We start from the raw sequence: 12271 nt of genomic DNA, 5'->3' as shown, positions 1-12271 counted from the left end.
GGGGGTGTGGGAGGCTGTAGCTATGTGACATGAGCCAGGGACCCAGGAGGCATGGACAAACACCTACAGTTCCATGCAAGTAGTAGTTACCACCCATTGGGTCACCAGAGTTCCAGACCTTTGCTCAACTAGAGACCAGGCTGTCTGTGCACAGCCCACCACCCCACAGAAAATATCCAATAAAGGGGAAAAAAAGGAAGAAAGATGGACACAAAAAAGTACAAAGGGAATAGACCATTCTTATGTCTTATTCTAATTCAATGGTGAAGACAAGTGACTTCTCTCTTGTCATTGCTGAGAAATGGAAGTTTTGCTATAGAAATTATATAGTCCCAGACTGGTTTTTCTATGCCACCTTTCACCATTTAGTTCCCAGATAAAAGACATATACACCCTTTATTCTTACAATAAGCCTTAAATAGTACATGCGTGGACAGATATCTACCCTGTATGCTCTTAGGATCTACTTTCCTATTGAGAGCTCTGAGTTATTATTTTCTATGTTTCATCTGGGCTGCTCTCACATCAGGGTCATGTTTTCATGACTTACCTAATCCATGATGCTTCTCCTTCCTCCACCTGCACCTTCTTTCCTTTCTTCATGGTTCTCCTCTGACCCACAGGCTTAGGAACCCTAAACTCTGCCTATGTCTCTTCTACTAAGCTATTGTCTGTTGAGATCTTTATTTGCCAATCAGAAATAACTTGGAAGCAAGGTCACATAACTTCTACTTATAAAATCTCTCATCTCTGCGGCAAACAGTTCTTGAGGAAAAGCTATTAGTATTAGAATACAAACAGTATCAGGCCAATACACTACAGAACTTCTTGTCTCCTAGCGCAGTACATGCATTTTAGCATAATTTCAGTCTACTCAGTTTAATGGTGTTTTAAGTGATGATTTTGATCAATTTTCTTTCAAAGTTGGTGGTATACAAGAAATCAAATTCGTGAACATTGGTCATAAAATTAACTGTCTTCTGCTTTTCATCTCTTGGATTTTCTCATTTTAATATTTCATTCACTCTCAGTGTCACAAGATTTTTTGTCATTTCTATGTGCTAGCTTTCTCTGTCAAGGCATGGGCTGCTGATGGCTGCTTTGAGCCTTCCTCATTGGAGGTCCCTTATTAAGTAATCTTATTACATTTTATTTTATTATTATAACTTCAAACAATGTTTGTTTTCTTTTTTTTAATTTTTAATATTTTTATTACATATTTTCCTCAATTACATTTCCAATGCTATCCCAAAAGTCCCCCAAGCGCCCCCCACTTCCCTACCCACCCATTCCCATTCTTTTTGCCCTGGCATTCCCCTATATTGGGGCATATAAAGTTTGCAAGTCCAATGGGCCTCTCTTTCTAGTGATGGCCGAATAAGCCATCTTTCGATACATATGCAGCTAGAGACAAGAGCTCCGGGTTCCTGGTTAGTTCAAAATGTTGTTCCAACTATAGGGTTGCAGATCCCTTTAGCTCCTTGGGTACTTTCTCTAGCTTCTCCATTGGGAGCCCTGTGATCCATCCAATAGCTGACTGTGAGCATCCACTCCTGTGTTTGCTAGGCCCCTGCATAGTCTCACAAGAGACAGCTATCTTTGGGTCCTTTCAGCAAAATCTTGCTAGTGTATGCAATGGTGTCCGCGTTTAGAAGCTGATTATGGGATGGATCCCTGGATACGGCAGTCTCTAGATGGTCCATCCTTTCATCACAGCTCCAAGCTTTGTCTCTGTAAATCCTTCCATGGGTGTTTTCTTCCCAATTCTAAGAAGGGGCACAGTGTCCACATTTTGGTCTTCATTCTTCTTGAGTTTCATGCGTTTAGCAAATTGTATCTTATATCTTGGATATCCTAAGTTTTGGGCTAATATCCACTAATCAGTGAATACATATTGTGTGAGTTCCTTTGTGATTGTGTTACCTCACTCAAGATGATGCCCTCCAGGTCCATCCATTTGGCTAGGAATTTCATAAATTCATTCTTTTTAATAGCTGAGTAGTACTCCATTGTGTAGATGTACCATAATTTCTGTATCCATTCTTCTGTTGAGGGACATCTGGGTTCTTTCCAGCTTCTGGCTATTATAAATAGGGCTGCTATGAACATAGTGGAGCATGTGTCCTCCTTACCGGTTGGGACATCTTCTGGATATATGCCCAGGAGAGGTATTGCTGGATCCTCCAGTAGTACTATGTCCAATTTTCTGAGGAACCGCCAGACTGATTTCCAGAGTGGTTGTACAAGCTTGCAATCCCACCAACAATGGAAGAGTGTTCCTCTTTCTCCACATCCTCGCCAGCATCTGCTGTCACCTGAATTTTTGATCTTAGCCATTCTGACTGGTGTGAGGTGGAATCTCAGGGTTGTTTTGATTTGCATTTCCCTGATGATTAAGGATGTTGAACATTTTTTCAGGTGCTTCTCTGCCATTTGGTATTCTTCAGGTGAGAATTCTTTGTTCAGTTCTGAGCCCCATTTTTTAATGGGGTTATTTGACTTTCTGGAGTCCACCTTCTTGAGTTCCTTATATATATTGGACATTAGTCCCCTATCTGATTTAGGATAGGTAAAGATCCTTTCCCAATCTGTTTGTGGTTTTTTTGTCTTATTGATGGTGTCTTTTGCCTTGCAGAAGCTTTGCAGTTTCATGAGGTCCCACTTGTCAATTCTCGATCTTACAGCACAAGCCATTGCTGTTCTATTCAAGAATTTTTCCCCTGTGCCCATATCTTCAAGGCTTTTCCCCACTTTCTCCTCTATAAGTTTCAGTGTCTCTGGTTTTATGTGAAGTTCCTTGATCCACTTAGACTTGACCTTAGTACAAGGAGATAGGAATGGATCGATTTGCATTCTTCTACATGAAAACAACCAGTTGTGCCAGCACCATTTGTTGAAAATGCTGTCTTTCTTCCACTGGATGGTTTTAGCTCCCTTGTCGAAGATCAAGTGACTGTAGGTGTGTGGGTTCATATCTGGGTCTTCAATTCTATTCCATTGATCTATTTGTCTGTCACTATACCAGTACCACGCCGTTTTTATCACAATTGCTCTGTAGTAAATCTTTAGGTCCAGCATGGTGATTCCACCAGAGGTTCTTTTATCCTTGAGAAGAGTTTTTGCTATCCTAGGTTTTTTGTTATTCCAGATGAATTTGCAGATTGCACTTTCTAATTCGTTGAAGAATTGAGTTGGAATTTTGATGGGGATTGCATTGAATCTGTAGATTGCTTTTGGCAAGATAGCCATTTTTAAAATGTTGATCCTGCCAATCCATGAGCATGGGAGATCTTTCCATCTTCGGAGATCTTCTAGAATTTCTTTCTTCAGAGACTTGAAGTTTTTATTATACAGATCTTTCATTTCCATAGTTAGAGTCACGCCAAGATATTTTATATTATTTGTGACTATTGAGAAGGGTGTTGTTTCCCTAATTTCTTTCTCAGCCTGTTTATTCTTTGTGTAGAGAAAGGCCAGTGATTTGTTTGAGTTAATTTTATATCCAGCTACTTCACCGAAGCTGTTTATCAGGCTTAGGAGTTCTCTGGTGGAATTTTTAGGGTCACTTATATATACTATCATATCATCTGCAAAAAGTGATATTTTGACTTCATCTTTTCCAATTTGTATCCCTTTGATCTCCTTTTGTTGTCAAATTGCTCTGGCTAGGACTTCAAGTACTATGTTGAATAGGTATGGAGAAAGTGGACAGCCTTGTCTAGTCCCTGATTTTAGAGGGATTGCTTCAAGCTTCTCACCATTTACTTTGATGTTGGCTACTGGTTTGCTGTAGATTGCTTTTATCATGTTTAGGTATGGGCCTTGAATTCCTGATCTTTCCAAGACTTTTATCATGAATGGGTGTTGGATCTTGTCAAATGCTTTTTCCGCATCTAACGAGATGACCATGTGGTTTTTGTCTTTGAGTTTGTTTATATACTGGATTACGTTGATGGATTTCCGTATATTGAACCATCCCTGCATCCCTGGGATGAAACCTACTTGGTCAGGATGGATGATTGTTTTGATGTGTTCTTGGATTCGGTTAGCAAGAACTTTATTGAGTATTTTTGCATCAATATTCATAAGGGATATTGGTCTGAAGTTTTCTATCTTTGTTGGGTCTTTTTGTGGTTTAGGTATCAGAGTAATTGTGGCTTCATAGAATGAGTTGGGTAGAGTACCTTCTCTTTCTATTTTGTGGAATAGTTTGTGAAGAACTGGGATTAGATCTTCTTTGAAGGTCTGATAGAACTCTGCACTAAACCCATCTGGTCCTGGGCGTTTTTTGGTTGGGAGACTTTTAATGACTGCTTCTATTTCTTTGGGGGATATAGGGCTGTTTAGATCATTAACCTGATCTTGGTTCAACTTTGGTACCTGGTACCTGTCTAGGAACTTCTCCATTTCATGCAGGTTCTCCAGTTTTGTTGAGTATAGCCTTTGGTAGAAGGATCTGATGGTGTTTTGGATGTCTTCAGGATCTGTTGTTATGTCTCCTTTTTCATTTCTGATTTTGTTAATTAGAATGCTTTCCCTGTGCCCTCTAGTGAGTCTGGCTAAGGGTTTATCTATCTTGTTGATTTTCTCAAATAACCAGCTCCTTGATTGGTTGATTCTTTGAATAGTTCTTCTTGTTTCCACTTGATTGATTTCGCCCCTGAGTTTGATTATTTCCTGCTGTCTACTCCTTTTGGGTTAATTTGCTTCCTTTTGTTCTAGTGCTTTTAGGTGTGTTGTCAAGCTGCTAATGTGTGCTCTTTCTAGTTTCTTTTTGGAGGCACTCAGAGCTATGAGTTTTCCTCTTAGAAATGCTTTCGTTGCGTCCCATAAGTTTGGGTATGTTGTGGCTTCATTTTCATTGAACTCCAAAAAGGCCTTAATTTCTTTCTTTATTCCTTCCTCGACCAAGGTATCATTGAGAAGAGTGTTGTTCAGTTTCCACTTGAATGTTGGCTTTCTATTATTTATTTTGTTATTGAAGATCAGCCTTAATCCATGGTGATCTGATAGGATGCATGGGACAATTTCAATATTTTTGTATCTGTTGAGTCCTGTTTTGTGCCCAATTACGTGGTCAATTTTGGAAAAGGTACCATGAGGTGCTGAGAAGAAGGTATATCCTTTTGTTTTAGGGTAAAATGTTCTGTAGATATCTGCCAGATCCATTTGATCCATAACTTCTGTTAGTTTCACTGTGTCCCTGTTTAGTTTCTGTTTTCATGATCTGTCCATTTTTGAAAGTGGTGTGTTGAAGTCTCCCACTATTATTGTATGAGGTGCAATGTGTGCTTTGAGATTTACTAAAGTTTCTTTAATGAATGAGGCTGCCTTTGTATTTGGAGCATAGATATTCAGGATTGATAGTTCCTCTTGGAGGATTTTACCTTTGATGAGTATGAAGTGCCCCTTCTCTTTCTTTTTTGATGACTTTGGGATGGAAGTCAATCTTATCAGATATTAGAATGGCTACTCCAGCTTGTTTCTTCATACCATTTGCTTGGAAAATTGTTTTCCAGCCTTTCATTCTGAGGTAGTATCTATCTTTTTCTCTGAGATGAGTTTCCTGTAAGCAGCAAAATGTTGGGTCTTGTTTGTGTAGCCAGTTTGTTAGTCTATGTCTTTTTATCGGGGAGTTGAGACCATTGATATTAAGAGATATTAAGGAAAAGTAATTGTTGTTTCCTGTTATTTTTGTTGTTAAAGTTGGCATTCTGTTCTTGTGGCTGTCTTCTTTTAGGTTTGTTGAGGGATTACCTTCTTGTTGTTTCTAGGGCGTGGTTCCTGTCCTTGTATTGGTTTTTTCCTGTTATTATCCTTTGAAGGGCTGGATTCATGGAGAGATAATGTGTGAATTTGGTTTTGTCGTGGAATACTTTGGTTTCTCCATCTATGTTAATTGAGAGTTTGGCTGGATATAGTAGCCTGGGCTGGAATCTGTGTTCTTTTAGTGTCTGTGTAACATCTGTCCAGGATCTTCTGGCTTTCATAGTCTCTGGTGAAAAATCTGGTGTAATTCTGATAGGCTTGCCTTTATATGTTACTTGGCCTTTTTCTCTTACTGCTTTTAGTATTCTATCTTTATTTAGTGCATTTGTTGTTCTGATTATTATGTGTCGGGAGGTATTTCTTTTCTGGTCCAGCCTATTTGGAGTTCTGTAGGCTTCTTGTATGTTCATGGGCATCTCTTTCTTTAGATTGGGGGAATTTTCTTCTATAAATTTGTTGAAGATATTTACTGGTCCTTTGAGTTGAAAATCTTCATTCTCATCCACTCCTATTATCCGTAGGTTTGGTCTTCTCATTGTGTCCTGTATTTCCTGGATGTTTTGAGTTAGTATCTTTTTGCATTTTCCATTTTCCTTGATTGTTGTGCCGATGTTCTCTATGCAATCTTCTGCACCTGAGATTCTCTCTTCCATCTCTTGTATTCTGTTGCTGATGCTCGCATCTATGGTCCCAGATTTCTTTCCTAGGGTTTCTATCTCCAGTGTTGCCTCATTTTGGGTTTTCTTTATTGTGTCTACTTCCCTTTTTAGGTCTAGTATGGTTTTGTTCATTTCCATCATCTGATTGGATGTGTTTTCCTGTTTCTCTTTAAGGACTTCTACCAGTTTGGTTGTGTTTTCCTGTTTTTCTTTAAGGACTTGTAACTCTTTAGCCATGTTCTCCTGTAGTTCTTTAAAATCCTGCTTGATGTCCTCTATCACCATCATGAGATATGCTTTTAAATCCAGGTCTAGCTTTTCAGGTGTGTTGGGGTGCCCTGGACTGGGCGAAGTGGGAGTGCTGGGTCCTGATGATGGTGAGTGGTCTTGGTTTCTGTTAGTAAGATTCTTACGTTTACCTCTCGCCATCTGGTAATCTCTGGAGTTGTTATAGTTGTCTCTGTTCCGAGGTTGTTCTTCTGGTGATTCTTAGTATCGTCTGTCAGCAGACCTGGGAGACAGGCTCTCTCCTCTGAGTTTCAGTGGTTAGAGCACTCCCTGCTGACAAGCTTTCCTCTTAAAGGGAAGGTGTACAGATATCTGGCGTTTAGACCTTCTCCTGGCCGAAGAAGAAGGCCGAAAACAGGACCTTTCCCAGATGCTGTGTTGCTTTGGCAGGTCACAGAAGCTGTCAGCTTCTGTGGTGCACACTCAAGGCTGTGCAGACTACGTTCCTAAGTTCAGAGGAGTCCTGGATCCAAGATGTGCTCCCTGCTCCTGAGGCAGAGAGCTCCTGTGCAGGGCAGAATACAGTCTTCCAGCTGGGAGGGTGCCGGAAGTCTGCAGCCCCAAAAGGGTGCTGCCTCAGTGGCTCTGTGGCTCCTGCCTGTCCCAGAAGCTGTCTGCCTCTGTGGTCCTCACTCTCACCTCTGCAGACTAAGTTCGGTGGAGTCCCGGAGCCAAGATGGCATTCCCTGCAGGGCAGATCACTGTCCTCCGGCTGGGAGGGTGCCGGATGTCTGCGGCCCCAAAAGGGTGCTGCCTCAGCAGCTCTGTGGCTCCCGCCTGTCCCAGAAGCTGTCTGCCTCTGTGGTCCTCACTCTCACCTCTGCAGACTAAGTTCGGTGGAGCCCCGGAGCCAAGATGGCATTCCCTGCAGGGCAGATCACTGTCCTCCGGCTGGGAGGGTGCTGGATGTCTGCAGCCCCAAAAGGGTGCTGCCTCAGCGACTCTGTGGCTCCCGCCTGTCCCAGAAGCTGTCTGCCTCTGTGGTCCTCACTCTCACCTCTGCAGACTAAGTTCGGCGGAGCCAATGTTTGTTTTCTAATGAGAGACAAAAAGAGAAAGAACCACATGAAAGGAAAGTACAAAGTGGGAGAGGACAGGTGAAGGAAACTTTAATCTGGATATATTGTATCAATTAAAAAAATTCTACTTTTTTTTTCATTAAAGATTGACTATTTCAGAGCTGCAGAAAGAAGCCTAGTAATTAAGAGCACTTGTTGTTCATTCAGAGGGTCTAGGTTCAATATTAGTACCCACAGAGTAGCTTAAAAACATACATGCATCTGAAACCAGTGTATCTGGACACGGTCTACTGGCTTGTAGAACATCTCTTTGCATAATATCTTTGACCACAAGCCCCAATATCATATCACTAATTTAAAAAAAAAATTCTATAGAATTGCCTACAATCCCATATTAAAGAGGCATTTTCTCAGACTATGGTTTTCTTACCAGATTACTCTAGTTTGTAGAAAGTTAACATTAAATCTAACTAGAGCAGTGTATTTCATACTCTATCATTTTACTGGTTTCATCCCTTTAGTCTGAGAGACCAAATTTTTGGGTACAAACTCTATCTTAGAGAACTTAAGGCCAGTACCTAACATTAGTTTCTAAATTATCCCCCACCCATTAAAATCTAAGCCTAACACTGATTTCTAGGCTAATCATAAGACTTGCATATCCAGGTTAATCTCCCCAATCAAACCAGATTCTAACACCACTCTCCAGGTTATTTCCCCTCCACAAATCTGCACCTCCAGTTTACAAGTAAATGTATTGTATGCAATCATTTTTAATTGGACATCCATCGGCTATAAAGTGCAGGATGACCATGATAAAATCTAGATTCAAAGAAACTGGGTAGTAAGGAGGAAACCAATGAATCTCACTCAGAAGAGTAAACAAAATATTCTTCAAAGGTGGATGGAGAGAGAAATTTGGTGACAAAAGCAGTGAGAAGTGGTATGGAAATGGCAATCAGGTATAGTGTGGGAGGAATCAAGAGAGGGATATCAGTGAGAAAAGAAATTAGTTGGAACATCTCTCCTGCCAGCAATGAGCCTGGAACAGGGGAGGCTATTGAAAGTCTATGAGAGTCACCCTAGCCAAAACTTCAAGAAGTTCAGGTTATGGAAACTGAATTAGCCACCTCTTGTAACCAGGTGAGATTTCTAATGGAGATAAGGGAACATCAACCCACCCACAAAACCTTTGACCCAAAAAATGTACTGCATGCAATATCATAGGGGTGACGATGGAACAGAGATTGAGGAAATGGCCAACCAATGATTTCCCAACTGGAGACCAATCTTATTGGAAGAGAGCCAACCTCTGACACTATTAATGATACTCTGCTATGCTTTCAAACAGGAGCATACCAGAACTGTGTCCTGAGACACTTTATCCAGCTGTTGATGGAAACAGATGCAGAGACCCAGTCAAACATCAAGCAGAGGTTAGGGAGTCTTGTACATGAGTGGGAAGACTGAGTGAGCTAGAAGGTTGAAGGACATCACTAGATGCTCAAAGTCAACTAATCGGGGCCATGAGGGTTCATAGAGACTGAATCATGAATCAAAGAGTTTGCAGAGGCTGGACGTATGTGCCCTGCACATTTATATCAGATGTGCAGTTTGGTCTTTAAATGAGTATCAAAATAATTGGCACCAGAATGACAGACACTTGTTGCTTCATCAGAGATTCACGGCAGACATCCCAAGGGATGGTCAATCTTAAGGCTCCTATAGTTTTTATACATACATAATATGACATACAAAGTTGTTTTTAAAATTACCATAGAGCTACAAAATACTTGTTCACCATAGAGAAATGAAACATGTAGAACATATCTATGGCAGTGCTATGGCAGAACAAAATTATAATGGGACTTATGAAACATCTGGAAGAGATCATCACTAACTGATATTTACATCCTAAAATAATTTTATTTTTTTAAAAATCAAGTGTTTGAAAAGCTCACACATGAATTCAGTGTATTACTATCATATCCAGTCCTTGCCTCCTTCCCTTTAAGTTCTCTTGAGCTTGTAGAATCAGATAGCAATTGTATTGGATTAGCTGTGCTTTCACTGTAAACACTGTTTCCGAAGGATAATCTGAATGACATGAAGCATTAAAAATTTTATAATTCTGATTATGATACATGGATCAGTTAATGATGTTTATACTTTGATTATAGTAACTTGACTTTCATGACTTTTTTGTTAATTAAATGTGAACTAATTGAAGTAAACTTTAACTTTATTTGCTAGAGTTACATCTATTTTTGGTGATATATTTCATTGGGACAACCTAACTTTATTGATATATATTCTATTCAAATAACAATATATGAATAGGAGTTTTAGATTTGGACATTTCCAAAAAGAATGGTATTATTTTTCAAAAAGAGAAACATTATACACACACATGCATTTGCAATGTATACAGTTAAAGCACCTACTCAGCCATGAACTGTCCTGGAGCATTTCCAAACCAGGTAATTGTGCACTTCATAATCTTTCCCAGTTTACGACACTTCAGTGTTCTGAGATGAAATAGAGTGCACTTTGTATAATGTTCTAGACAGTTGAAAAGTGTGAAGCCCTACAAAAATTTGTTGTTTTTGCCATGTGATTTTAAGAAAGAAAATGTTCCCAGCTGGGATTTTTTTCCTTCATCTCTGCTGTAGGATAGACCTAAAAATCAAAATGATAATAAGTTACTTGTTTACTACATTGTTAGTGTTCCTTTTTCCTTCAATTCTTCTGTGTCCAGTCAGAAAAATACATGAAGAAATGTGCTGCTTCCATCACAGTTAGGAATTTTCATTTATCTAAGCCAAGAGACTCTCAGGCAGTTAGAATTTTAGAATCTGTGGTGAAGGTTCATGTGCATTTCTTCTAATGTAATTAATTACAGAGGAAGTGTTGTGTTCGAGATTCTGTGGGACCCCCAGGAGATCTCTAAGAACTGCTGGGCCCAATGTAAAGATACAAAAAGAGTCTCTTTATTAATACCAGTCAGACATATATTGAAAAACTTCCCATTGTGCAGGACAGGAGTATAACTTCAAGCCTAGAAAGTTTGGTGCTTATATACAATATAGTCAGGGATTCTTTGGATTTTAGCGTGACTTGGGAAGTGACAAGACAAGTCATTTTTTAAACACAATATCATTTGTTTAGGTGTTAAGGTGGAATCTCATGACTGAGAGGGGACTCTTCTCACCTGGGGAGTAACTTTATGGTGGTATCAGGAACTATGTGTTTTATGACTAGCCTGTGACCCCTGAATATTTTTCTTTCATGATCCAAATGTGGAATCCCAATCTTCCCAAGGATGTTTTGGTATGTTTGATTCTTTCCCAAGGACATGGCCAACTACACCTGACAAGTGCTTAGTTGTTTACCAGTGAGGTGAGACTGAGGTGAGGGAGGTGGCCATTTGTCTATTCTCATGACAGCATCTGGTGCTCCTCAGGGGGATTTGTCAGGGGATGACTCTATGGAAAGAGGGATAGCCATATTCTGGTGCCAGCCAGAGAGGGGAAGGAAGCCTCAAGCTTGCTGCAGGAAGAAGTGGGGAGGAGGGAAGGACTTTTGTGAGAGAGCACAGAAGCAGGCCGCCTGAGTCACTTCATTCCCCCCTCTACTAGTTACTCTAGAGGCCAACAATGAACTCTCTATAGACCTAGTTCATCAGTGTTGGCTGGTTGATATTGGGATCTCATCACCATCAGTTTGATGGTCCCCATTTTCTGCTTTATATACTGCAGAACATGATTATGTTTGGCCCAAAAGTGAGAAACAGTAAAATAATAATCAGGGGTCCTGTGATTATGGAACAGTGAATGATATCAACTTTTAGAGTTTTCCCATTCCCTTTGGCATCTATGATTTCCCTAACTTTAGTTAGTGTCACTCTAATAACTCCAGAATGGATGACATAGAAACAGCATTTTTTATGTAGAGCAGTACATAATCTTCTCTGTTGTAGGAACACTAAGTTTAACCCTTGTCTGTTTTGCAGCACCACCTCAGTCAGACAGTCTACATGTTGCTCTAGGTGTGAGTTGGATTTTTCCAGGTGTTGGATGTCTTCATCTATGTCTGTTTTTAAGTTATTATAGTTCTTCTCCTGCAATGTCAGTGTAGCTATTCTAGTGCCCATACTAGCCAGTCTTGTCCCCTAAATTATAGCTAAAGTTATGGAATAGGTTTTCTCTGCTGTCTCATGAGATCCACCCCTACATGAATTACTGGCTTTTTAGTACTATTTCTCCTGAATGATAGGTTATGTGTGGTACTAACTGGACTAGAATATAGAACTCTTTTGTAGTAGGGGAATTAAGGACCTCTCTGTGTACACATGAGTTATGACCCGTCGAACAAGTTCACCATGCTTATTTGGGGCAGGGGGAATAACCCATTTGGAATGAACAGTGGGGATTGTTTGACTGTAGATGTGTCTATGGGACAAGGGAACTTTCCTTAGACAGAAAATGGCCCTGTCCTGATATCATCTGAAGGGTTAAGGCAGGGCCTTCTTGGGAC

This window comes from Mus caroli, unplaced genomic scaffold (genome assembly GCF_978045245.1).
Source record: "Mus caroli unplaced genomic scaffold, Mus_caroli_1 scaffold_15, whole genome shotgun sequence".
Taxonomy (NCBI): domain Eukaryota; kingdom Metazoa; phylum Chordata; class Mammalia; order Rodentia; family Muridae; genus Mus; species Mus caroli.
Note: the sequence above shows the minus strand (reverse complement) of the source record.